The sequence below is a fragment of the Hemitrygon akajei genome, chromosome 25 (assembly GCF_048418815.1).
Source record: "Hemitrygon akajei chromosome 25, sHemAka1.3, whole genome shotgun sequence".
In the NCBI taxonomy this organism is placed as follows: domain Eukaryota; kingdom Metazoa; phylum Chordata; class Chondrichthyes; order Myliobatiformes; family Dasyatidae; genus Hemitrygon; species Hemitrygon akajei.
In genome coordinates this window covers 11,672,373-11,700,072 of record NC_133148.1, presented here as the reverse complement: position 1 = coordinate 11,700,072, position 27,700 = coordinate 11,672,373, and the positions used below count along the sequence as shown (strand labels likewise).

The 27,700-nt window shown below is 49.4% G+C and overlaps 1 protein-coding gene across 2 annotated transcripts in view; it reads right to left on the bottom strand.

The window, feature by feature from the left end:
* The window catches only part of ppp1r13l (protein phosphatase 1, regulatory subunit 13 like), a 109,748-nt gene extending 82,436 nt beyond the window's left edge, over positions 1-27,312 (bottom strand). Inside the window, exons 1-2 of one of the 2 annotated variants that reach the window (XM_073029047.1) lie at positions 27,179-27,298; positions 16,641-16,788 (exon numbers count right to left, since the gene is read on the bottom strand). The gene's annotated coding sequence lies outside the window, so the exon portion shown is untranslated. Of the gene's footprint in view, positions 1-16,640; positions 16,789-27,178 lie in introns of both variants that reach the window. The other variant, XM_073029045.1, reaches the window with a different exon arrangement.
* Between the last annotated feature and the right edge of the window lie 388 nt (positions 27,313-27,700).

The window sequence follows — 27,700 nt, the reverse complement described above, 5'->3', positions numbered from 1 at the left end:
TCGCTCACTGTCCGCACCAGACGCAAGACAGGTTCTCCCAACATCCATCAACTGTGCAAGGTCGCAAAGCTGTTCATTTTGAAGTACAAATGCCACCATTTGAGCAAAGTTTGAAATCAGTTTGGATTTAATTTTTTCTTGCATGGAAAATTTGAAATCATTAAACTGTCTAACTATTTTAGTATTTTCAGCTAGAAAATCATGATATTTTAGACACAAGGCATTAACTTGTTGATCGCCAAATGTGAAGTCACAATCTGCTATTGGGGAGAAATCAAAAGCTGACCATTCTTGCACCTCATCTTCAGGAAACCTTTCTTCTAAATGTACACAAAGACTATTTATAAAAGTCAACAGCGAACTTGTATCTACTGTGACGTTTTCTTCATTTTGTTGGCTTAGCAAAACTTTAATTTTGTCACTCCACGAAACATTGTCTCCCAGATAGATGCAGCTTTCTTCTCCTGTTAATTTTGCCTCGCGCAAAATGAAGTGAACCAATCGGTGTCAGGCCACTCTTGCAGAATCTTGCACAGTGCAGCCAGTTCATCAAAGACATCTCTTAAAATCTGTAAAGCTGCTTTGTACCTGATGTTCACCAGTGACAGTATTTAGCAACAGGGTCATTTGACTGATCCTCTTCAAAATATGTGATGATAATTTTTTTTATTATTGCCTGCAATGCAAAGTGTTCAGATAACCATCTGACTTCATTGTATAGATCGTTCTCAAAGTTTCAATGTCTCTGATTAACTTGACTTCTCTCCATGCATCACAAATCCCCAGATCTTCATGGTGTGATACAGTGTGACATGTTGCCATTAACTCTGCCCAACATTACTGATGTTCCCCCAGACGTAAACATCACCATCTTATGGAGGTCATCTCTGCATAACACTGCTTGATCGCCGAAACAATAGAAGCGCCACACACCTGCAGCTGAACTATTCCGCCAAAAATAGTTTTATAAATAATACAATCTTTAGATCTGAATTTGAAGTACAGAATGAGACATTTGTTGACAGATATGTCTGTGGTTTCATCAACTGCTAATGTGAAAATCTGCTGATGCTATTACTTCAAACATGTCTTTCTGAACAATATAGTTGATGGTCTCCAGGAATTTGAATGCATAATTTTTGCTTCGCCAGCTGTCTGGGAGTTGAACATACTTTTCCATATGTTCATTAATGTGTTGAACTGAATGTAAAGAGTTAATCATTTTAACAGCTAACACACTGTCAATAAGAACTTTGATCTCCTCTGGGTTTGATCGTTTTCACACTTGCTCATCTGTACTCAACCGTAACATGCACAGCACTCCTGTAACAGGTAATGGCGGGTTCTGTTGCCTAAGCTTTTATACACCATCCAAATGCAATTTACTTGCCAAATGAACCTTCAAAAAGTCAAGTTTCCAAATATCATCCCACTTCTTTCCACTAGCAAATTCTCCAGCAACTTTCGCATCGCGACAATACGAGCAGATAACGCCAGTTTCCGAATCATACATAAATATTTCTCGTAGCTGAACCTTCATGACCTCATGAGCTTTCGGTGTAGCAGTTTCTACCATTTTGTTAAGCCATTCAACTTCAAACAAATTTGTAGTTCTTTTGCACTTCACGCCCGTCACTTCTTTTGAATTTGACACAGTGCATCAATTTCTTTCCCCGATAAAAACTTAGTAAGCTATCTACAGGATTTGAAACAGATCTTTGTAAACTTTACAATATGAACACTGTCCGCCAAAGATGGCTGCCGCCGTGCTGCAGCTGTACAAACCGGAACAGGAAAGGTGAGGTGACGTAAATTAGTGACATGCATTGTGGTATTTGAAAAACCGACTAACTAGCTAACAGAAACATTTAGCTAAAAATTATTTTCAATAAGTATAATTATTAATTATTTTAGGTAACTAACCTTCTGTGAGCACGTTAATTTCCTTTCTGCGCTGGTTGAAAAACGTGTGCGCACACACACAGCTTAGAGAGAACATAGGTGGTGAGTGTACGGAACACGCTCGGAAAGGAAGTGTTTGAGGCAGATAAAATAGTGGAGGGGTTCGGAGGGATAGGGGCTGAATGAGGTACTTGGCGTGATGGGGTCCAGAGGGATAGGGGATGAATACCGGTACATGGAGGAGTAGGGGCATAGAGAAGTACAACAGGCCCTTCAGTCCATCTAGTCCATGCCAAAACCTGCTCCGTCGCATCACTCTGCACTAGGACCAGACCCTTCTTACCCTTCCCATTCAGGCACCTAGACAAACTTCCCTGAAACTTTGCAACTGAGCTCTCATACACCACCTGTGCTGGCAACTCTCACGACCCTCTGAGTGAAGTTTCCCCTCACGTTCCCCTTAAACCTTTCACCTTTCTCCCTTAACCCATGACCTCTAGCTGTCGTCCCACCCAACCTCAGTGGAAAAAGCCTGCTTGCATTAATCCTCTCTATACCCCTCATAATTTTGTATACCTCTATCAAATCTCCTCTCAATCGTCTACATTCTAAGGAACAGAGCCCCAACATATTCAGTCTTTCCTTATAACTCGGGTCCTCCAGACCCAGCAACATCTTTGTAAATTTTCTCTGTATTCTTTCCACCTTGTTTACACCTTTCCTGTAGGGAGGTGACCAAAACTGCACATAATACTCCAAATTAGGCCTCACCAACGTCTTATGCAACTTCAACATAACATGCCACCTCCTGTACTCAGTACATTGATTTATGAAGGCTAATGTGCCAAAAGATTCCCTTCCAACCCTACCTACCTGTAACATTACTTACAACAAATTATGGACCTGTATTCCCAAATTCATTAGTTCTACTGAACTCCTGCATGCCATACCATTCACTGTGTACGCTCTACCCTGGCTGGTCCTACCGAAGTGCAAAACCTCTCACTTGTCTGCACTAAATTCCATCCGCCAGTTTTCCAGCTGATCCGGATCCCTCTGCAGGCCATGATAGTTTTCCCTGCTGTCCACAACCCCCCCCCCCCCCCCCCACTCTTGGTGTCATCTGCAAATCTGCTGCTCCTGTTGACCACATTGTCACCCAGGTCATTCACAACCGATGGGAGATTCACCGGCCTATAACCTCCTGGTTTGTGTTTGGAGCCTTTGGTAAACAGCGGAACAACACTGGCTATCCTCCGATCCTCTGGTACCCCTCCTATCACAAAGGATGATTTAAACATCCTTTGTAATCTGTAATCTGTAATCTGCACAGGGCCCGTGAAGTTGAAGACACTTTGCCTCACTTCTATAATCTCTGTGTCCATCTTCTGAGTAAATACAGATGAAAGAAAATCTATTTAAGATCTACCCCATCTCTTTTGGCTCCACACATGGATTACCATTCTGATCTTCCACAGGACCAATTTTGTCCCCTTCTGCTCTTAACATGTCTGTAGAAACTCTTGGGATTCTCCTTCACCTTGTCTGCTAGAGAAACTCATGCCTTTTTTTTAGCCTTCCTGGTTTCTTTCCGAAGAGGTTTTCCATCCTCCATTTGTTCCTACTTGCCTGTACCTGCTGTGCACCTCCTTTCCTCTTAACCAGGGCCTCAACATCTCTTGAAAATCAAGTTTCCCTACACTCATTGTCATTAAGTTTTATTCTGACAGACACCTACAAGCTTTGTACAGGACTCTCAAAATTTCATTCTCGCAGGCTTTCCACTTACCAATTACACCTTTGCCAGAAAACAGCCCGTCCCATTCCACACTTGCCAAGTCCTTTCTGATGCCATCAAAGTTGGCCTTTCTCCAACTCTGAACCGCAACCCGCAGACCAGATCTATATCTAATGGCTTTGTGGTCACTGGATGCAAAGTGTTTCCCTACGCAAACTTCTCTCACCTGCCCCGGCTCGGTCCCTAATAGCGGATCCAGTATTTAGCTGTCCCTCTCGTTGGGACCTCAGTACTGACTAAGGAAACTTTGCTGAACACATTTGACAAACTCGATCCCATCTAGTCCTTTAACAGTATGGGAGTCCCAGTCAATATCTGGAAAGTTTATGAATCACCTACTATAACAAACTTACATCTCTTGCCGTTTGCAGTTTCTTTACAAATTTGTTCTCTCAATCCTGTGGCCTGTTGGGTGGTCTGTAATACAGCCCCATTATTATGGTCAATCCCACCCACAAAACCTCACTGGGCAGGTTCCCCAGTCTGTCCTGACTGAGCACTGCCCTGACGTTTTCCCTGACGAGTAACGTCACTCCTCCTCCTTTATTCCCTCTCGCTCTGTCACGTCCAGAGCAACGGAACCCCGGAATACCGAGCAGCCGGTCCTGCCCCTCCTGCAGCCAAATCTCCCTCATGGCTACAAACGTCATAATTGCAGGTGTTGATCCAGGCCCTGAGCTCATCTGCCTTTCCTACGATACTTCCTGCATCAAAATATACACTGTTCAGGACACTAGTCGCACCATGTTCAACCTTTTCATTCCTGACTTTGCCTGAGGTCTTACCAACATCTGTCTCCACAGCCTCTCCACTCTGGTTCCCATCCCCCTGCAACTCTAGTTTAAACCCCACCGTGCAGCATAAATTAACTTTCCAGCGAGGATATTTGTCCCCTTCCAGTTCGGGTGCAAAACCATCCCTTCTGTACAGATCTAACCTTGCCTGGAAGACAGCCCTATGATCCAAAAATCTTACGTCCTCCCTCCCACACCGACTCCTTAGCACTTATTAACCTGTGTACTCTTCCTATTTCTGGCCTCTCTAGCACGTGGCACGGGTAGCAATCCTGAGATCACAACCCTGGGGGTCCTGCCCTTGAACTTAGCACCTAACTCCCTGTGCAGAACCTCGTCACTCATCCTACCACGTCGTTGGTACCGACATGGGTCATGACCTCTGGCTGTTCGCCCTCCCACTTAGGCTTGCTGAGGTCTTGATCCAAGATGGTACCTGGAAACTAACCAGGAATCTCATTCTCGCCCACGGAACCTCCTTTCTATTCCCCTAACTAACGAATCCCCTATCACCACAGCTCCCCTCTGAGTCACTGAGCCAGACTTGGTGCCATATACCCGACCACTGTGACTTTCCTCCGCTAGGTAATTCCCCCCCCCCCCCCCCCAACAATATCCAAAGTGGTATACCAGTCGTTGAGGGGGGATGGCCAAACAGGGGCACTCTGTGCTGGCTCCTTGACCCCTTTCCCCTTCCTGACTGTCACCCAGTTTCCTGTGTCCTGCACCTTGGGTGTAACTACCTCCCCACATGTCCTATCTATCACCCCCTCAACCTGCAAATGATCCGGAGTTCATCTGGTTCCGGCTCCAACTCCTTAACGCGGAGTGTTAGAAGCTGCAGCCGGACACTGCAGGTCTCCCTGGCTTCCCACATCCCACAGGAGGAGCATTCCACTCTTCTGCCTGGCATCTCCACCGTTCTAACTGAGCAGACAGAAAGGAGGGAGGAGAAAAAAAAACACTTAACCTAGAGCATTTCTTTCTTTGTTTTGCCTTCTCTGACTGAAGCCTCTCTTTGCTGCACCCTTGAAGAGCTAAAGCCTCGAGATCACCTTCCCAACTCTGCCCACTCAGACCACGGTCACTCCGCTTGCCCCACCTTCCTTTAACTTGCTCCTGTAATCAAATCCCAAAACTGACTGGTCGTCGGTCAGAGCTCCAGACAAACTGCCGCGAGTTGCTGCCTTTTACTTGCGGACGCAAGTGACATCCCCCTCTCCTCAAACTTGCAGCGATATGGGCTGAACGAGGGGCAACCGTGTCTAACTGGGTGGACTGTACTCAGGTCGGGCTGAACGAGGGGTAACCGTGTCTAACTGGGTGGACTGTACTCACGTCGGGCTGAACGGGGGTAACCGTGTCTAACTGGATAGACTGTACTCAGGTCGGGCTGAACATGGGTAACCGTGTCTAACTGGATAGACTGTACTCACGTCGGGCTGAACTGGGGTAACCGTGTCTAACTGGATAGACTGTACTCACATCAGGCTGAACGGGGGTAACCGTGTCTAACTGGGTGGACTGTACTCAGTACAGGCTGAACTGGGGTAACCGTGTCTAACTGGATAGACTGTACTCACGTCGGGCTGAACTGGGGTAACCGTGTCTAACTGGATAGACTGTACTCACATCAGGCTGAACGGGGGTAACCGTGTCTAACTGGGTGGACTGTACTCAGTACAGGCTGAACTGGGGTAACCGTGTCTAACTGGGTGGACTGTACTCAGTACGGGCTGAACGGGGGTAACCGTGTCTAACTGGATAGACTGTACTCACATCAGGCTGAACGGGGGTAACCGTGTCTAACTGGGTGGACTGTACTCAGTACAGGCTGAACGGGGGTAACCGTGTCTAACTGGGTGGACTGTACTCACGTCGGGCTGAACGGGGGTAACCGTGTCTAACTGGGTGGACTGTACTCAGTACGGGCTGAACGGGGGTAACCGTGTCTAACTGGATAGACTGTACTCACATCAGGCTGAACGGGGGTAACCGTGTCTAACTGGATAGACTGTACTCACGTCGGGCTGAACTGGGGTAACCGTGTCTAACTGGATAGACTGTACTCACATCAGGCTGAACGGGGGTAACCGTGTCTAACTGGATAGACTGTACTCAGGTCGGGCTGAACGGGGGTAACCGTGTCTAACTGGATAGACTGTACTCAGGTCGGGCTGAACGGGGGTAACCGTGTCTAACTGGATAGACTGTACTCACGTCGGGCTGAACGGGGGTAACCATGTCTAACTGGGTGGACTGTACTCAGGTCGGGCTGAACGGGGGTAACCGTGTCTAACTGGGTGGACTGTACTCAGTACGGGCTGAACGGGGGTAACCGTGTCTAACTGGGTGGACTGTACTCAGTACGGGCTGAACGGGGGTAACCGTGTCTAACTGGGTGGACTGTACTCAGGTCGGGCTGAACGGGGGTAACCGTGTCTAACTGGATAGACTGAACTCACGTCGGGCTGAACGGGGGTAACCGTGTCTAACTGGGTGGACTGTACTCAGGTCGGGCTGAACGGGGGTAACCGTGTCTAACTGGGTGGACTGTACTCACGTCGGGCTGAACGGGGGTAACGGTGTCTAACTGGGTGGACTGTACTCAGTACGGGCTGAACGGGGGTAACCGTGTCTAACTGGGTGGACTATACTCAGGTCGGGCTAAACGGGGGTAACCGTGTCTAACTGGTGCTCAGTATGGGCTGAACGCAGGTAACTGTGTCTAACTGGTGCTCAGTATGGGCTGAACGCAGGTAACTGTGTCTAACTGGTGCTCAGTATGGGCTGAACGCAGGTAACTGTGTCTAACTGGTGCTCAGTATTCACTGAACGCAGGTAACTGTGTCTAACTGGTGCTCAGTATGGGCTGAACACAGGTAACTGTGTCTAACTGGTGCTCAGTATGGGCTGAACGCAGGTAACTGTGTCTAACTGGTGCTCAGTATTCCCTGAACGCAGGTAACTGTGTCTAACTGGTGCTCAGTATTCCCTGAACGCAGGTAACTGTGTCTAACTGGTGCTCAGTATGGGCTGGACGCAGGTAACTGTGTCTAACTAGTGCTCAGTATTCGCTGAACGCAGGTAACTGTGTCTAACTGGTGCTCAGTATAGGCTGAACGCAGGTAACTGTGTCTAACTGGTGCTCAGTATGGGCTGAACGCAGGTAACTGTGTCTAACTGGTGCTCAGTATGGGCTGAACGCAGGTAACTGTGTCTAACTGGTGCTCAGTATTCACTGAACGCAAGTAACTGTGTCTAACTGGTGCTCAGTATGGGCTGAATGCAGGTAACTGTGTCTAACTGGTGCTCAGTATAGGCTGAACGCAGGTAACTGTGTCTAACTGGTGCTCAGTATGGGCTGAACACAGGTAACTGTGTCTAACTGGTGCTCAGTATGGGCTGAACGCAGGTAACTGTGTCTAACTGGTGCTCAGTATTCACTGAACGCAGGTAACTGTGTCTAACTGGTGCTCAGTATGGGCTGAACACAGGTAACTGTGTCTAACTGGTGCTCAGTATAGGCTGAACGCAGGTAACTGTGTCTAACTGGTGCTCAGTATGGGCTGAACACAGGTAACTGTGTCTAACTGGTGCTCAGTATGGGCTGAACGCAGGTAACTGTGTCTAACTGGTGCTCAGCATTCACTGAACGCAGGTAACTGTGTCTAACTGGTGCTCAGTATGGGCTGAACGCAGGTAACTGTGTCTAACTGGGTGGACTGTACTCAGTATGGGCTGAACACAGGTAACTGTGTCTAACTGGTGCTCAGTATTCACTGAACGCAGGTAACTGTGTCTAACTGGTGCTCAGTATTCACTGAACGCAAGTAATTGTGTCTAACTGGTGCTCAGTATGGGCTGAACACAGGTAACTATGTCTAACTGGTGCTCAGTATTCACTGAACGCAGGTAACTGTGTCTAACTGGTGCTCAGTATTCACTGAACGCAGGTAACTGTGTCTAACTGGTGCTCAGTATGGGCTGGACGCAGGTAACTGTGTCTAACTGGTGCTCAGTATTCACTGAACGCAGGTAACTGTGTCTAACGTGCTCAGTATAGGCTGAACGCAGGTAACTGTGTCTAACTGGTGCTCAGTATAGGCTGAACGCAGGTAACTGTGTCTAACTGGTGCTCAGTATGGGCTGGACGCAGGTAACTGTGTCTAACTGGTGCTCAGTATTCACTGAACGCAGGTAACTGTGTCTAACTGGTGCTCAGTATGGGCTGGACGCAGGTAACTGTGTCTAACTGGTGCTCAGTATAGGCTGAACGCAGGTTACTGTGTCTAACTGGTGCTCAGTATGGGCTGAACGCAGGTAACTGTGTCTAACTGGTGCTCAGTATGGGCTGAACACAGGTAACTGTGTCTAACTGGTGCTCAGTATGGGCTGAACGCAGGTAACTGTGTCTAACTGGTGCTCAGTATTCACTGAACGCAGGTAACTGTGTCTAACTGGTGCTCAGTATAGGCTGAACACAGGTAACTGTATCTAACTGGTGCTCAGTATTCACTGAACGCAGGTAACTGTGTCTAACTGTTGCTCAGTATTCACTGAACGCAGGTAACTGTGTCTAACTGGTGCTCAGTATTCACTGAACGCAGGTAACTGTGTCTAACTGTTGCTCAGTATTCACTGAACGCAGGTAACTGTGTCTAACGTGCTCAGTATAGGCTGAACACAGGTAACTGTGTCTAACGTGCTCAGTATAGGCTGAACACAGGTAACTGTATCTAACTGGTGCTCAGTATTCACTGAACACAGGTAACTGTGTCTAACTGGTGCTCAGTATTCACTGAACGCAGGTAACTGTGTCTAACGTGCTCAGTATAGGCTGAACGCAGGTAACTGTGTCTAACGTGCTCAGTATAGGCTGAACACAGGTAACTGTATCTAACTGGTGCTCAGTATTCACTGAACACAGGTAACTGTGTCTAACTGGTGCTCAGTATTCACTGAACGCAGGTAACTGTGTCTAACTGTTGCTCAGTATTCACTGAACGCAGGTAACTGTGTCTAACTGGTGCTCAGTATGGGCTGAAAGCAGGTAACTGTGTCTAACTGGTGCTCAGTATTCCCTGAACGCAGGTAACTGTGTCTAACTGGTGCTCAGTATGGGCTGAACGCAGGTAACTGTGTCTAACTGGTGCTCAGTATAGGCTGAACGCAGGTAACTGTGTCTAACTGGTGCTCAGTATTCCCTGAACGCAGGTAACTGTGTCTAACTGGTGCTCAGTATGGGCTGAACGCAGGTAACTGTGTCTAACTGGTGCTCAGTATGGGCTGAACGCAGGTAACTGTATCTAACTGGTGCTCAGTATTCACTGAACGCAGGTAACTGTGTCTAACGTGCTCAGTATAGGCTGAACGCAGGTAACTGTGTCTAACTGGTGCTCAGTATGGGCTGAACGCAGGTAACTGTGTCTAACTGGTGCTCAGTATTCGCTGAACGCAGGTAACTGTGTCTAACTGGTGCTCAGTATTCGCTGAACGCAGTTAACTGTGTCTAACTGGTGCTCAGTATTCACTGAACGCAGGTAACTGTGTCTAACTGGTGCTCAGTATTCACTGAACGCAGGTAACTGTGTCTAACTGGTGCTCAGTATGGGCTGAACGCAAGTAACTGTGTCTAACTGGTACTCAGTGTTCACTGAACACAGGTAACTGTGTCTAACTGGTGCTCAGTATGGGCTGAACGCAGGTAACTGTGTCTAACTGGTGCTCAGTATGGGCTGAACGCAAGTAACTGTGTCTAACTGGTGCTCAGTATTCACTGAACGCAGGTAACTGTGTCTAACTGGTGCTCAGTATTCACTGAACGCAGGTAACTGTGTCTAACTGGTGCTCAGTATGGGCTGAACGCAAGTAACTGTGTCTAACTGGTGCTCAGTATGGGCTGAACGCAGGTAACTGTGTCTAACTGGTGCTCAGTATTCACTGAACACAGGTAACTGTGTCTAACTGGTGCTCAGTATGGGCTGAACGCAGGTAACTGTGTCTAACTGGTGCTCAGTATTCACTGAACGCAGGTAACTGTGTCTAACTGGTGCTCAGTATTCACTGAACGCAGGTAACTGTGTCTAACTGGTGCTCAGTATGGGCTGAACACAGGTAACTGTGTCTAACTGGTGCTCAGTATTCACTGAACGCAGGTAACTGTGTCTAACTGGTGCTCAGTATAGGCTGAACGCAGGTAACTGTGTCTAACTGGTGCTCAGTATGGGCTGAACACAGGTAACTGTGTCTAACTGGTGCTCAGTATGGGCTGAACGCAGGTAACTGTGTCTAACTGGTGCTCAGTATGGGCTGTACGCAGGTAACTGTGTCTAACTGGGTGGACTGTGGTCAGCACGGACTCGTCGGGCCGAAGGCACTGTATCTGTGATGTATTGCTCTCGGAATAGCCGAGTCTCATGTGGCCATGATGATGCTGCGATAGGTTTTCGATTACAGTGGCGTGGAAACGTAACGACTAGCCGCGTCAGCTGGAATACTGTGTTCCTCCATCCGTAAGCCGTTTGGACGTGATCCGCGGCTTTCTGCTAACACTCAAAACTCGTACGAGTTAGCGGTAACGAGTAGTGGGCATGCTTCTTCGGCGCCTGAAGCACGGCAACTCCCGCGGGTTCCCGGCGGAAACAAGGCACTTTACTGCACGTTTTGACGGGCAAGTGCTAAATAAAGCGAACCCTGACATGTACCTGTCCACACGACACTGGCTTCTTGAAGCAGCATAGGAAATGGGAAATGCACCCCCCCCAGTGACTCTGTGACGTCCAGTCTACGTTGTTACAGCCGATCTGCACACAGCTCGCTCCCAACAAACAGCAACACAACCACCACACTCGGGAGAGATCTACACCCCGAAGGCACAGGTCTGAGGCTGGAAGTTAGGGGGGACCCGAGGCTGCCAGAGGACAGCCGCATTGCAGAACACACTGCCTCGGAGGGTGGTAAAAGCAAAGACTCTCACAATATTTAATACCCTGGACGAGCTAAAATGCACGAGGTGCTGCTAAAAGGCATTAGTTAGGCCACGAGATCATCAGATATAGGAGCAGAAACAGGATGTGGCCCATCGAGCCTGCACCGCCATTCAATCATGGCCGACTTTTCTCAACTGCATTCTGTGGCTTCCCCCCCCCCTAAGCAACCCAGAACCCATAAATATCTGCCTTCTGCACACCCAGTGAATTGGCCTCCACATCCCTCAGGGGCAGCAAGTCCCACAGATTCACCAGCCTCTGCCTGAAGGAATCCTTCACCTCGGTTCCAAAGTGACGGCCCTTTGTTCCGGGGCTGCACCCTCAAATCCTCGACTCCCTCGCCACATCCACTCTACACAATTCGTTTCATTTGGTTAGGCGACAGGCAGTACTCTCACATCAGCCACTACTGTTTGGTTGGGTGTAACATCCTCTCACAGCGTACAGAAACTACAGTCAGGCCAGTGGCTGCCATCTACCGACACAGCAGGGCTCGTACGTGTCCAGGACAGAGGAGTGGGCAGGAAAGGTCATTCCAGACACTACCCACACAGCAAACTGCCTTTTCCCCAGCTCCCTTACGACTCCTTAAAAGTTTCTTGCCCTAGGCAGTTAATGTGATCAACCATTCCAATTAGCCCCCTCCACCCCCTCTATTACCCCTGTCATAGAACTGCATTTTAAACACATTAAACCACTTTTTTTTAAAGTAATGCTGGCTTTTATGCAACACCCACAAAATGCAGGGGGAACTCAGCAGGCCAGGCAGCATCTATTTATGCACATTTTATTCCATATCTGTACTTTATTTCTATATAATTCTTCGTAGTTAAGTGAATGTTTCTTGTTGCACATTGCACCAACACGCTACAGAAAATTCCTAATGTGAGTAAATGTTGTGATTTATGATGAAAGTATGTATTTGTCACCATTTACTATCTTGACATTTATTTGTAAAGTAGCACATGGTGATGAGACATGCGATCCTTGATAACAAATACTTTGGTGAATAAAGTTGATCCTTCATGGTGAGCAGGGTCTAGATGGGCTGAAGGGTCTGTCAATCATAAAGAACGATAATGACCCAGGACCGGGTCCCAATACAATCCACTTACACCAAAGGGCACACGGCATCCGAGGGGAGCTTATCAGCCAGGATCTATTCAGCCAACCAAGAAATCATACTTACCATGCTGACTCAGACAGACTAATCCACCACAGATTGACACACCTGCGGTTTTACAATTGAAAACCTGTGCCAGCACAACCAAATGAAAGTTTTTAAAATGACGCAGCTGTTAAAAGTGAATGTTCTGGCATGTCGGGTCCGAGTCTCTCCGGAGACTCGTTCAGTACCTCCTGCAGAGTCGGGTCCGAGTCTCTCCGGAGACTCGTTCAGTACCGCCTGCAGAGTCGGGTCCGAGTCTCTCTGGAGACTCGTTCAGTACCGCCTGCAGAGTCGGGTCCGAGTCTCTCCGGAGACTCGTTCAGTACCGCCTGCAGAGTCGGGTCCGAGTCTCTCCGGAGACTCGTTCAGTACCGCCTGCAGAGTCGGGTCCGAGTCTCTCCGGAGACTCGTTCAGTACCGCCTGCAGAGTCGGGTCCGAGTCTCTCCGGAGACTCGTTCAGTACCGCCTGCAGAGTCGGGTCCGAGTCTCTCCGGAGACTCGTTCAGTACCGCCTGCAGGAGGAGTGTGACCACACGAGTCGGGTCCGAGTCTCTCCGGAGACTCGTTCAGTACCGCCTGCAGAGTCGGGTCCGAGTCTCTCTGGAGACTCGTTTAGTACCGCCTGCAGAGTCGGGTCCGAGTCTCTCTGGAGACTCGTTCAGTACCGCCTGCAGAGTCGGGTCCGAGTCTCTCCGGAGACTCGTTCAGTACCGCCTGCAGAGTCGGGTCCGAGTCTCTCCGGAGACTCGTTCAGTACCGCCTGCAGGAGGAGTGTGACCACACGAGTCGGGTCCGAGTCTCTCCAGAGGGGTTGCCTCTTGGCGAGTCCTCAAGCAGCTGTAGACAATAATCTGGGACTCACCTACCTGAGACGTTTGGGTAGATCCCCTTAGTGGCCAATACCTGCACGTGGCTCTGTTTAACGGTCAAAGGGTTCTTTCTTTACCAAAGTACGTATGCAGAATACAACTCTGAGATTTACCTTCTCCAGATAGCCACAGAATACTGAAAACCATACATGTAGTTGAAAGAAACATCAAACCCCCCCCCCGTCATCTAGTTGTAACCCCGCATAAAAGAAAAAGGAACAAAACTCAGAAACCCCAACCCCTCCCTCGCACAAAACCTAACCGATCGCCCAGAAGGAGAAACAGAAAGAACATCGAACCCCAAACCCCAGCAACCAAAACAAAACAAATTGAACCACAAGAGGCCAGTATGAACTGCAGTCCAATCCATAAATCTCAGGATTTCCATTGCACCTCCATGAGCATCGCGAGCCAGCAGCGACTCGGACCTATCGGCCCCTCAGAGAACTGCTCGCTCTCCTCTGCATTTGCCTCGATATCTCAATCTTCCTCAATGGTTTAATCGGTGAGAAGCCCCCTCAACTCGACTCTCAGCTTCTCCTCGCGGTGGTTCGTGCGCGCGTGTCTGTCCCGGAGTTCTCTCGAGGACAGCAGAGTGTGAGCTCGCTTGATCAAACTACAGACGGCAAGTCCCAGGCTCCAACGCTTTCAGAAACAAAATTAAGATAAAAAGAATAAGTAGAAAACGTAGAAGAGCTGAAATGACTGACCATCTGGAAGATGTCGCCCGAGGAATCATCCACTGGCACCATCTTGACCGGAAGTGTCTGACTCTCGCGGGGAGACTGATGCGCATGCAGCCTCCACGTGGCCCGTGACAGATCGGGGTCAGCGTCCAGTGGGACAACTGGGGACCCTCCGCTGCCGCTGTGATGTACCGCGTCCCACCAGCTACGCCGCTGACGCTCTTTGACTGGAACCTTCCTGCCACTGTGCGGCTCCACCAGGTGCCGCTACAGTCAGGAGCTCAGATCTCACAAGCCTCTCCACCGCGACAAGGTGACGCGCGAGGGGGCCAAAGCACCACTCTTCAGCCTCCTGTAAACTCAGATTCAGACGCAGACAATGGTGCCCTTCGTGTCCCTGCCAGACAGGAGATCCTCGGAGGCAGCGTAGTGAGTGACGCAAGTTGCAATGGTGCTGACCGAGAGGGTTTATTTAGGCAGCAGACGGAGGTGCCATCTTGTATCAGCCCAGCCTCAATCCGAAGCCTGCTTCGGATTTATCACTGACTGTTGTGAAGTCCCTTGTTCTGTGGCAGCAGTACACGGCGATGCACTGTAAACTGCCACGATAAATATAGAACAAAAAGAGCAAATTAGTGAGGTACTGTTCATCGACCCTTCAGAAATTTGATGGCAGCGTGGAAGAACCTGTTCCTAAAACAGAGTGTGCGACTTCCGGCTCCTGTATCTCCTCCTCCAGGGTCGTAATGAGAAGTGGCCGTTCAGCCACTTTCCCAACAACCTGAACAACTGATTGCTCACCTTGCCTGGTTCTAGTGGCTAATACGGCAGGCGAGGGGACATAATTCTATGATTGGAGGTAAGTATTTCTTTTAAACACAGAGTTGCCCTGCCGGGGGGGGAGATGGCAAAGGCAGATACATTAGGAACATTTACAAGGCACCTGGATAACAAGAAAATGTCTGGTTGCGTGGGAGGGAAGGGTTAAATTCATCTTGGAGTAGGTTAAAGGCTTTGGACATTTTCGGCCAAAGTGCGGGTGCATTCTGTTCTGTCTTCTAATGAAAGATGATTTTAGTCTCTCTCCATAGACACTGCCTCACCCAAGGCCTTCCAGGCATTTTTGAACCTTACTTCAATCTACTGCTGCGTCTTGAACATGCTCAGAGACGGCCTGGAGCTTACAACAACTTGAATGTGCTGGAACTCCGGAAGCTGCAGAGAGTGGCAGGGGCCAGCTGGAAACATCAGGGGCACATCCCTCCCCTCCATCTACAGGGGGCACAGGCACAGGGTGAGGAACCCAGCCAAGGTAACACTCAAGCCAGCACCCCCTCCACCAACTCCATCTACACCTCCCGCTGCCTCAGGTAAGTGACCAATATAACCAAGGATTGCTGCCCATCCCGACCAATCCGTCTGCTCCTCTCTCCGGGCAGGAGGTATAAACGTTTCAGAGAACGTATCACCAGGCTCAAGGGCAGCTTCTACAACTGGTTCTCAACGTGGGCTCCAGGGGGCCATGCCAGATTTCATAGGGTCAAGAGAACAGGATACCGGTGGGACCACAGGAGTTTCTAAACGGGCCATGATGAATTTACTGTTTTAATTAAATATGACTGAAATATATAAATCAAACAGATGAATATACGTAATTTAATTGGAATCCTGGATAAAATAAATGGGAGAATATGCTAGATGATGTGAGAGGCACAATTCACCACTCACAATCTGCAGCAAGGCCACACAGAAGTACGCAGCTGGACACAGGTTACCGCGGTGGGATCATCGGGCAGACACAGCTAACTGCAGAGAGGCGAGAACACATGAAGTCTACCCACCATTGCAACTTCCGCTAAAGCCCTGATACTTGTACTTTGAAAAGAAGCCAACATTGCTTTCCTTTGACAGCACTGTAGCATTTCTAAGCCTGAAGAACAAACTGCTGCTGATAAGACTGATCTGATTTACTTGTCAGACACATTTGGAAAACTGAAAAACAAAACAGTTACAAGGAAAGAACTGCAATCTCACAGTCAAAAAGGCTATTACCTCTTTCTCTGGAAAACTCTAACTTTTAAGCAGCGATATTGGATGTCACAAGTCCCTGCAATTTCCTGCACTGGCCTCTCTTAAAATCAAATTGCAAGATGATGATCTGATTGTGTACCTTGATCATCTGAAACAACTGCACACTGTTAAGGAATTCCGGTTCAGAGACCTGCTGGAGATGCCTATTCCAGGTTAGGTGGTGAACGTGAATAACGCCGACAGCCCATTGCAAGAACGTCTTATTGAGTTGCAGAGTGATACACCAGCACAAGCAAAATTCACACACAGCCAGCAAAGTTTTGGATAACTTGTGATATTCAAAATAGGTTTCCACCAGCTCTGGGAGAAAGCAATGTTGTTTTTAATTTGATTTCCTACCTGTTATCTAGCTGAATGTGGTTTTAGTTAAAGCTCTTCATCTGCTATCAAAAGTTTGTAACAGCTTGATGTGAGAATCTTCGATGATCTTTAGCCAAGTTGCAACCACTCACTAGTTTTCATCATCGCAAGAATCTTCCTAAATACCCTAAGTAACAATATTAAGCACATCTTTATTGTTGGTTGGAAGATTATATTATAAAGTATCCTATTCAGAGTGTTGAAAATTTTATTTTTCATACATATAATATTATATTTAACATATAATACCTATAACCTGTTAAAACAAATACTGAGTTATACTAGAATAATTAGTACAGTTGACAAAGAAAAACTTCAGCACCTAGCAGAGACTATGGAGGGCGGTGGCCAGGGAGAAATGAAAATCACAAGTGGACCCACAAGCAGAAAAAGGGTGAAAATTGCTGATCAACTGCATGAACTTGTTTGATAGCAATTACCTGCCAATGCAGACAAACTGCTTCAGGCACAGTTTGGTAAATTATAATCATCACAACATTTCACTTTGAGCTTCCAAAAGCATTTCTTTCAAAATTAAATCTGTTGCCATCACATTCACCAATAAAGCTGTTGTCCCATTACTGAATGAGATTCCTTCTGCTTCAAAGCAAATCAAGATGAATATTTAACTATATACTGCCAATGCCATATCCTTCCTGACACCGGGTAGGATTTCCTGGAACTTTGCTGGATTCTTCATGGCATGGATTCAACAAGTTCTTTCCGAATAGACCTGGTTCATGTTCACATGAGAATATCACACAGCTGCTGTAGACTGTTTGTCCAGCATCTCCCATCCCACCACATCCCAGATGCGCTGTATTGGACTGAGACCTGGTGACTGTGGGGGCCACTGGAGTACACTGAACTCATTGTCGTGGTCACGGAACCAGCTGGAGAGGATGCGTGCTTTGTGACACTGTGCGTTATCCTGCTCGAAGTAGGGTGGGTCAGTTTCCTGCCACATTCCGGAGACGCACGGGCTAGCAGATTAACTGGTCACACGGGTGCGAACAGGCTCACTCGGCCTGTAACCCTGCTGGGCCAAATGACCTTCTTATGGTCCTACCCTCAGTGGCCACTTTATTAGGTACACCTGTACACCTGCTCGTTAATGCAAAAATCTAATCAGCCAACTCAATGTGGCAGCAACTCAATGTATAAAAGCATGCAGACACAGTCAAGAGGTTCAGTTGTTGCTCAGACCAAACATCAGAATGTGGAAGAAATGTGATCTCAGTGCCTTTGACCGCGGAATGATTGTTGGTGCAAGATGGGGTGGTTTGAGTATCTCAAAAACTCCTGATCCACTGGGATTTTCACGCACAACATAAGACATAGGAGCAGAATTAGGCCATTCAGCCCATCAAGACTGGTCTGCCAAACCATCATGGCTGATCCCAGATCCCACTCAACTCCATACACCTGCCCTCTCACCATAACCTTTGATGCCCTGACCATTTGGAAAACAGTCTCCTGAGTTTACAGTGAATGGTACAAAAAAAAAATCCAGTCAGTGGCAGTTCTGTGGGATGAAGATGCCTTGTGAATGAGAGAGTTCAGAGGAGAATGGCCAGACTGATCAAGCTGACAGGAAGGTATCAGTAAATCAGATGACCACGGGCTACAACAGTAGTCTGCCGAAGAACATCACTGAATACACAACACACCAGGTTCCAATCCCGTCAGCTCAGAACGATAAACCGGACACAACACACCAGGTTCCGATCCCGTCAGCTCAGAACGATAAACCGGACACAACACACCAGGTTCCGATCCCGTCAGCTCACAACGATAAACCGGACACAACACACCAGGTTCCGATCCCGTCAGCTCACAACGATAAACCGGACACAACACACCAGGTTCCGATCCCGTCAGCTCAGAACGATAAACCGGACACAACACACCAGGTTCCGATCCCGTCAGCTCAGAACGATAAACCGGACACAACACACCAGGTTCCGATCCCGTCAGCTCAGAACGATAAACCGGACACAACACACCAGGTTCCGATCCCGTAAGCTCAGAACGATAAACCGGACACAACATACCAGGTTCCGATCCCGTCAGCTCAGAACGATAAACCGGACACAACACACCAGGTTCCGATCCCGTCAGCTCAGAACGATAAACCGGACACAACACACCAGGTTCCGATCCCGTCAGCTCACAATGATAAACCGGACACAACACACCAGGTTCCGATCCCGTCAGCTCACAACGATAAACCGGACACAACACACCAGGTTCCGATCCCGTCAGCTCACAACGATAAACCGGACACAACACACCAGGTTCCGATCCCGTCAGCTCACAACGATAAACCGGACACAACACACCAGGTTCCGATCCCGTCAGCTCACAACGATAAACCGGACACAACACACCAGGTTCCGATCCCGTCAGCTCAGAACGATAAACCGGACACAACACACCAGGTTCCGATCCCGTCAGCTCAGAACGATAAACCGGACACAACACACCAGGTTCCGATCCCGTCAGCTCAGAACGATAAACCGGACACAACACACCAGGTTCCGATCCCGTCAGCTCAGAACGATAAACCGGACACAACACACCAGGTTCCGATCCCGTCAGCTCACAACGATAAACCGGACACAACACACCAGGTTCCGATCCCGTCAGCTCACAACGATAAACCGGACACAACACACCAGGTTCCGATCCCGTCAGCTCAGAACGATAAACAGGACACAACACACCAGGTTCCGATCCCGTCAGCTCAGAAAGATAAACCGGACACAACACACCAGGTTCCGATCCCGTCAGCTCAGAACGATAAACCGGACACAACACACCAGGTTCCGATCCCGTCAGCTCAGAACGATAAACCGGACACAACACACCAGGTTCCGATCCCGTCAGCTCAGAACGATAAACTGGACACAACACACCAGACCACACCGGGTTCCAGTCCTGTCAGCTCAGAACACGAAACCGGACACAACACACCAGACCACACCGGGTTCCGATCCTGTCAGCTCATAACAGGAAACCGGACACAACACACCAGACCACACCGGGATCCCGTCCTGTCAGCTCAGAACAGGAAACCGAACACAACACACCAGACCACACCGGGTTCCGATCCTGTCAGCTCATAACAGGAAACCGGACACAACACACCAGACCACACCGGGTTCCGATCCTGTCAGCTCAGAACAGGAAACCGAACACAACACACCAGACCACACCGGGTTCCAGTCCTGTCAGCTCAGAACAGGAAACCGGACACAACACACCAGATCACACCGGGTTCCAGTCCTGTCAGCTCAGAACAGGAAACCGGACACAACACACCAGACCACACTGGGTTCCAGTCCTGTCAGCTCAGAACAGGAAACCGGACACAACACACCAGACCACACCTGGTTCCAGTCCTGTCAGCTCAGAACAGGAAACCGGACACAACACACCAGACCACACCTGGTTCCAGTCCTGTCAGCTCAGAACAGGAAACCGGACACAACACACCAGACCACACCGGGTTCCAATCCTGTCAGCTCAGAACAGGAAACTGACACAACACACCAGACCACACCGGGTTCCAGTCCTGTCAGCTCAGAACAGGAAACCGGACACAACACACCAGACCACACCTGGTTCCAGTCCTGTCAGCTCAGAACAGGAAACCGGACACAACACAGCAGACCACACCGGGTTCCAGTCCTGTCAGCTCAGAACAGGAAACCGGACACAACACAGCAGACCACACCGGGTTCCAGTCCTGTCAGCTCAGAACAGGAAACCGGACACAACACACCAGACCACACCGGGTTCCGATCCTGTCAGCTCAGAACAGGAAACCGAACACAACACACCAGACAACACCGGGTTCCGATCCTGTCAGCTCAGAACAGGAAACCGGACACAACACACCAGACCACACCGGGTTCCAGTCCTGTCAGCTCAGAACAGGAAACCGGACACAACACACCAGACCACACTGGGTTCTAATCCCGTCAGCTCAGAACAGGAAACTGACACAACACACCAGACCACACCGGGTTCCAGTCCTGTCAGCTCAGAACAGGAAACCGGACACAACACACCAGACCACACCGGGTTCCAGTCCTGTCAGCTCAGAACAGGAAACCGGACACAACACACCAGACCACACCGGGTTCCAGTCCTGTCAGCTCAGAACAGGAAACCGAACACAACACACCAGACCACACCGGGTTCCAGTCCTGTCAGCTCAGAACAGGAAACCGGACACAACACACCAGACCACACTGGGTTCTAATCCCGTCAGCTCAGAACAGGAAACCGGACACAACACACCAGACCACACCGGGTTCCGATCCTGTCAGCTCAGAACAGGAAACTGGACACAACACACCAGACCACACCGGGTTCCAGTCCTCTCAGCTCAGAACGATAAACGGGACACAACACACCAGACCACACCGGGTTCCAATCCTGTCAGCTCAGAACAGGAAACCGGACACAACACACCAGACCACACCGGGTTCCCGTCCTGTCAGCTCAGAACAGGAAACCGGACACAACACACCAGACCACACCGGGTTCCAGTCCTGTCAGCTCAGAACAGGAAACCGGACACAACACACCAGACCACACCGGGTTCCAGTCCTGTCAGCTCAGAACAGGAAACTGGACACAACACACCAGACCACACCGGGTTCCAGTCCTGTCAGCTCAGAACAGGAAACTGGACACAACACACCAGACCACACCGGGTTCCAGTCCTCTCAGCTCATAACAGGAAACTGGACACAACACACGAGACCACACCGGGTTCCAGTCCTGTCAGCTCAGAACACAAACCGGACACAACACACCAGACCACACCGGGTTCCAGTCCTGTCAGCTCAGAACAGGAAACCGGACACAACACAGCAGACCACACCGGGTTCCAGTCCTGTCAGCTCAGAACAGGAAACCGGACACAACACACCAGACCACACCGGGTTCCAGTCCTGTCAGCTCAGAACAGGAAACCGGACACAACACACCTGACCACACTGGGTTCCAATCCTGTCAGCTCAGAACAGGAAACCGGACACAACACACCAGACCACACCGGGTTCCAGTCCTGTCAGCTCAGAACACGAAACTGGACACAACAAACCAGACCACACCGGGTTCCAGTCCTGTCAACTGTCTCTCTCAATAAACCAGGGATTCCCAAAATTCCTAATGCCATGGACCAACACCATTAAGCAAGGGGTCTGTGGACCCCAGGTTGAGAACCCATGAACTAAATTAAAATTCAAACCCCATGTGTTAAAAAGAATTGAACAAGCGCAGCCATTTCAATAATGTGGGTACAGAAAAAAAAACAGGTTAGTGAGAGTATCTCACTTCCTCATTCCGAAGACGCCACGCCCCAGTGGCTCCAATGACTACAGACCTGTGGCAATGACCTCCCACATCATGAAGACCCTGGAGAGACTTGTTCTAGAGCAGCCCCGGCCTATGGTTAGGCCACACTTAGACACCCTCCAGTTCGCCTATCAGTCCCAACTAGGAGTTGAGGATGCCATCGTCTACCTGCTGAACCGTGTCTACGCCCACCTGGACAAGCCGGCGAGCACTGTGAGGGTCATGTTTTTTGACTTCTCCAGTGCGTTCAACACCATCCACCCTGCTCTGCTGGGTGAGAAGCTGACAGTGATGCAGGTGGATGCTTCCCTGGTGTCACAGATTATTGATTACCTGACTGGCAGACCACAGTACGTGCGCTTGCAACACTGCGTGTCAGACAGAGTGGTCAGCAGCACTGGGGCTCCACAGGGGACTGTCCTGTCTCTCTTTCTCATCACCATCTACACCTCGGACTTCAGCTACAAAACAGAGTCTTGCCATCTTCAGAAGTTTTCTGATGACTCTGCCATCATGTTTGCTGTTGTGTGCTGGGGCAGCAGGCTGAGAGTAGCAGACACCAACAGAATCAACAAACTTATTCGTAAGGCCAGTGATGTTGTGGGGGTGGGACTGGACTCTCTGACGGTGGTGTCTGAAAAGAGGATGCTGTCCAAGTTGCATGCCATCTTGGACAATGTCTCCCATCCACTCCATAATGTACTGGTTAGGCACAGGAGTACATTCAGCCAGACACTCATTCCACTGAGATGTAACACTGAGCGTCATAGGAAGTCATTCCTACCTGTGGCCATCAAACTTTACAACTCCACCCTCAGAGTGTCAGACACCCTGAGCCAATAGGCTGGTCATGGACTTATTTACATTTGGCATGATTACCTTATTATTATCTAATTATTTATGGTTTTATATTGCTATATTTCTACACTATTCTTGTTGGTGCGGCTGTAACAAAACCCAATTTCCCTCGGGATCAATAAAGTATGTCTGTTCGCCAATGTTCACATTAGGAGTGTGATGGAATGCTCTACTCTTGCCTGGATAAGGGCAGCTACAACAACACACTATACCAGACCACTTGATAAGCACCTCCGTTCACCCAGTCTGCACCATATACCACACCATTTGATAAACACCTCCGTTCACCCAGTCTGCACCATATACCAGACCATTTGATAAGCACCTCCGTTCACCCAGTCTGCACCATATACCAGACCATTTGATAAACACCTCCGTTCACCCAGTCTGCACCATATACCAGACCATTTGATAAACACCTCCGTTCACCCAGTCTGCACCATATACCAGACCATTTGATAAACACCTTCGTTCACCCAGTCTGCACCATATACCAGACCATTTGATAAGCACCTCCGTTCACCCAGTCTGCACCATATACCAGACCATTTGATAAGCACCTCCGTTCACCCAGTCTGCACCACTCAGCCATTCATCAGGACTTTCCAACTCCATGACCTCTTCCAGCTAGGACACGGACAGTAAAACACAAACAGATCAGCGGCTGCACTCTACCGTCACTGCAGGATTTGTACGTGCATGTCCAGGCCGAACCAGGAGGCAGGAAAGTCTTTGCAGACCAACCCCCACAACAAGCTGCCTTTTCCAAAACCTCACTGTGAGAAAGCGCAATAGGACTATTAAAACAAAAACTTCAGGCCATCTTTAAAGTTTCTCCCCCCGGCTGTTAATCAGATCAAACATTGTAGTTCACCCCCCACAACACCCATCTCTGCCTTGCACTGCAGTCACTTTAAACCAGTTTATATGTAAGGCGGTTTGTCATTGTAAATATATGCTGAAATGTATTATTTATGCACATTTAACTCACATCTGTATTGTGTACAATTCTTCAGAATTGTTGACTGCTGCATGTCATCCCCTGACCAACACAGCACATTTAAATGTAATTGGTGAATAAAGTTGATCCTTGAACAACCAGTCCGTTGCCCCCCAAGCCACATGCCACCTTGACTTGGAAACCACATCGCCACTGGGTGAAAATCCCTGAGCCTGCTCACTAACAACATTGCAGGTATGCACAGAGCTCCCGGACCACCGCAGCCCATCGCCACCTTCTCCAGTGACGGGTAACTACACACTGTCTCAGCATGCCAAGCCCCCACCCCTGGAATTAAGAGACGTCCACAATCAACTCCTTCTGCCGTCAGATTTCTGAACGGGCAATGAACCCATGAATACTACCTCCAAGGAAAGATCTCGGCCCGAAACGTCAACCGTTTATTCCTCTCCACAGATGCCACCTGACCTGCTGAGTTCCTCCAGCATTTTACATGTGTTACAGGAAGACTCCCCAGCCTCAAATATCTACTGGCTGCTCCACAGATGTCTCTAGATCAGCTGAGTACTTGCAACGATTCCATTTTTTTGCTTCTTCCAAGCTTTAGCCTATCAAAGGCTGCTTGGCCTTGTCAACTACAAAGTCAACTTCGCAGCACGCGCACCATGCTGGAGGAATTCAGCAGCTCTGGCACCGACGGAAATGAATAGACAGCTGACATTTCGGGCCGAGACCCTTCTTCAGGACTGAGATGGAAGGGGGAAGATGCCAAACTAAAAAAAAGGTGGGGGGAGAGGAAGTTGGAAGGTGATGGGTGAAGCCAGGTGGGTTGGAAAGGTCAAGGGCTGGAGAAGGAGGAATCTGAGAGGAGAGGGGAGTGGACCATGGGAGAGAGGAAAAGGCTGGAGAAGGAGGAATCTGAGAGGAGAGGGGAGTGGACTATGGGAGAGAGGAAAAGGCTGGAGAAGGAGGAATCTGAGAGGAGAGGGGAGTGGACTATGGGAGAGAGGAAAAGGCTGGAGGAGGAGGAATCTGAGAGGAGAGGGGAGTGGACTATGGGAGAGAGGAAAAGGCTGGAGAAGGAGGAATCTGAGAGGAGGGGAGTGGACCATGGGAGAGAGGAAAAGGCTGGAGAAGGAGGAATCTGAGAGGAGAGGGGAGTGGACTATGGGAGAGAGGAAAAGGCTGGAGAAGGAGGAATCTGAGAGGAGGGGAGTGGACCATGGGAGAGAGGAAAAGGCTGGAGAAGGAGGAATCTGAGAGGAGAGGGGAGTGGACCATGGGAGAGAGGAAAAGGCTGGAGAAGGAGGAATCTGAGAGGAGGGGAGTGGACCATGGGAGAGAGGAAAAGGCTGGAGAAGGAGGAATCTGAGAGGAGAGGGGAGTGGACTATGGGAGAGAGGAAAAGGCTGGAGAAGGAGGAATCTGAGAGGAGAGGGGAGTGGACCATGGGAGAGAGGAAAAGGCTGGAGAAGGAGGAATCTGAGAGGAGGGGAGTGGACCATGGGAGAGAGGAAAAGGCTGGAGAAGGAGGAATCTGAGAGGAGAGGGGAGTGGACTATGGGAGAGAGGAAAAGGCTGGAGAAGGAGGAATCTGAGAGGAGAGGGGAGTGGACCATGGGAGAGAGGAAAAGGCTGGAGAAGGAGGAATCTGAGAGGAGAGGGGAGTGGACTACGGGAGAGAGGAAAAGGCTGGAGAAGGGGGAATCTGAGAGGAGAGGGGAGTGGACTATGGGAGAGAGGAAAAGGCTGGAGAAGGAGGAATCTGAGAGGAGGGGAGTGGACCATGGGAGAGAGGAAAAGGCTGGAGAAGGAGGAATCTGAGAGGAGAGGGGAGTGGACTATGGGAGAGAGGAAAAGGCTGGAGAAGGAGGAATCTGAGAGGAGAGGGGAGTGGACCATGGGAGAGAGGAAAAGGCTGGAGAAGGAGGAATCTGAGAGGAGAGGGGAGTGGACTACGGGAGAGAGGAAAAGGCTGGAGAAGGGGGAATCTGAGAGGAGAGGGGAGTGGACTATGGGAGAGAGGAAAAGGCTGGAGAAGGAGGAATCTGAGAGGAGAGGGGAGTGGACCATGGGAGAGAGGAAAAGGCTGGAGAAGGAGGAATCTGAGAGGAGAGGGGAGTGGACTATGGGAGAGAGGAAAAGGCTGAAGGAGGAATCTGAGAGGAGAGGGGAGTGGACCATGGGAGAGAGGGAAGGAGGAGACCAAGGGGGAAGTAATAGGCAGTGAGAAAGGGTAAAAGGTCAGAGGGGGAGAAATACAGAATTCCTTATAATATGGTTCTTCATAAACTGGCATTCAAAGTCTGACACAACTGACGTGCAATCAAAGAGGCACTGACACATGATGTGAAATTTGCATTTTTGCAGCAGCGGCAGAGTGAAAAATATAAACATCTATAAATCATATAACTTGTGGGGAAAAAGAAGAAATGTATCCGAAACCCAGCAAAGTAGATAGTTCAGGAATTTAATCTGGATTCATGGAGGCACAAGAAATTAATTGCAGACTTCAGGAAGGGAGATGGAGTGGAACGGGCGAGCCGTTTCAAATTTCTGGGTGTCAACACGTCTGATCTATTGATCCTGTTATGGTTATTATTCTATTATGGATTTCATATGAATTGTATATGGTGACATACTTTGATAAAGTACTTGGTCTTCGAAAAATCTATCCTGGCCCCAACATATTGCTACAATTTCGAAGAATGCACCTCGGCGGCTGTAGGAGTTGGAGGTGTCACCAAAGACTAGCAAATCTCTACAGATATACCGTGGAGAGCACTCTAACTGGTTGCATCGCAGGGGCCACGGCACAGGATCGGGAAAAGCTGCAGAGGGTTGCAAACTCAGCCAGCTCCATCGTGCCTCCCCAGCATTAAAACACCTTCAAAAGACAATGCCTCAAAAAACGGCATCCATCATTAAGGGCCCCCATCACCCAGGACGAGGGCTGGGAGACGGGTATTGCAATGAAGAAGGGTCCAGGAAGAGTGGTCGGGGAGGGAAGAGGGCGTGAGCCGGGTGGCCGGCAGCTGTGTTTTAATAGCTGTGGACTTGGGAAGGAGAAGGGATGGTGGTTGGAAACAAATCAAGGACGTGGTCGATAGGCTGAATGACCTCCATGAATCCTTTGTCTGAGGGGGATAGGGAAAGAGGCGCTGAATGGATGAGACCGCAGCTGGATGTGAAGGTGGAGGAGAGGGGGTGAAGTAACCGCGACTGGGGATGGAGAGAAGCAACGGGATCCGGGTGGGAACGGTGGCGATCCATTCCCAGCGGACGGAGGGTCGGGGTAAGGTCACAGTCCCATCATCGCACTCACCTGCGGCCCGGACTCTCAGCCGAACAAATGGCGTGAAGCCGGGACGGTGGCGCGGAATTCCGCTGAGGATGAGAAAACTTTCACAACTGATCAAACTTTCTGCTGAGGCAGCAACTCTGCGCAGGCGCAGCGGCCACCACCCTCGTCGCAATTGCACACACGCCCTTCCACCGCCAGGTGCTCCACCCAGGTGCGCCTTGGACCTCAGCCACTGCGCAAGGGCTCCCCGCCGAGCCTTCTGGGCCTTGTAGTCTCCTACGTATTACTGACTTCAAATCCCGAAGGCTTTCGCGTCCAAACGCGGCAGTATCCACCTCAAGTTTCTCAATTTCTATTTGCTTCTCCTCAGATACTGCCTGGCGCTCTGATTGTTTCCAACATCTCCTCTATTTGGAGATGACCCTCACTATTTTTACAAAACTAAATGCTAAATTGTCTTTATATTGTCACATAATACAAAGTACAGTCAAAAACTTTGTTTTACACACCCTCCTTACAGAGCATCAGAGCACTGAGAGAGAA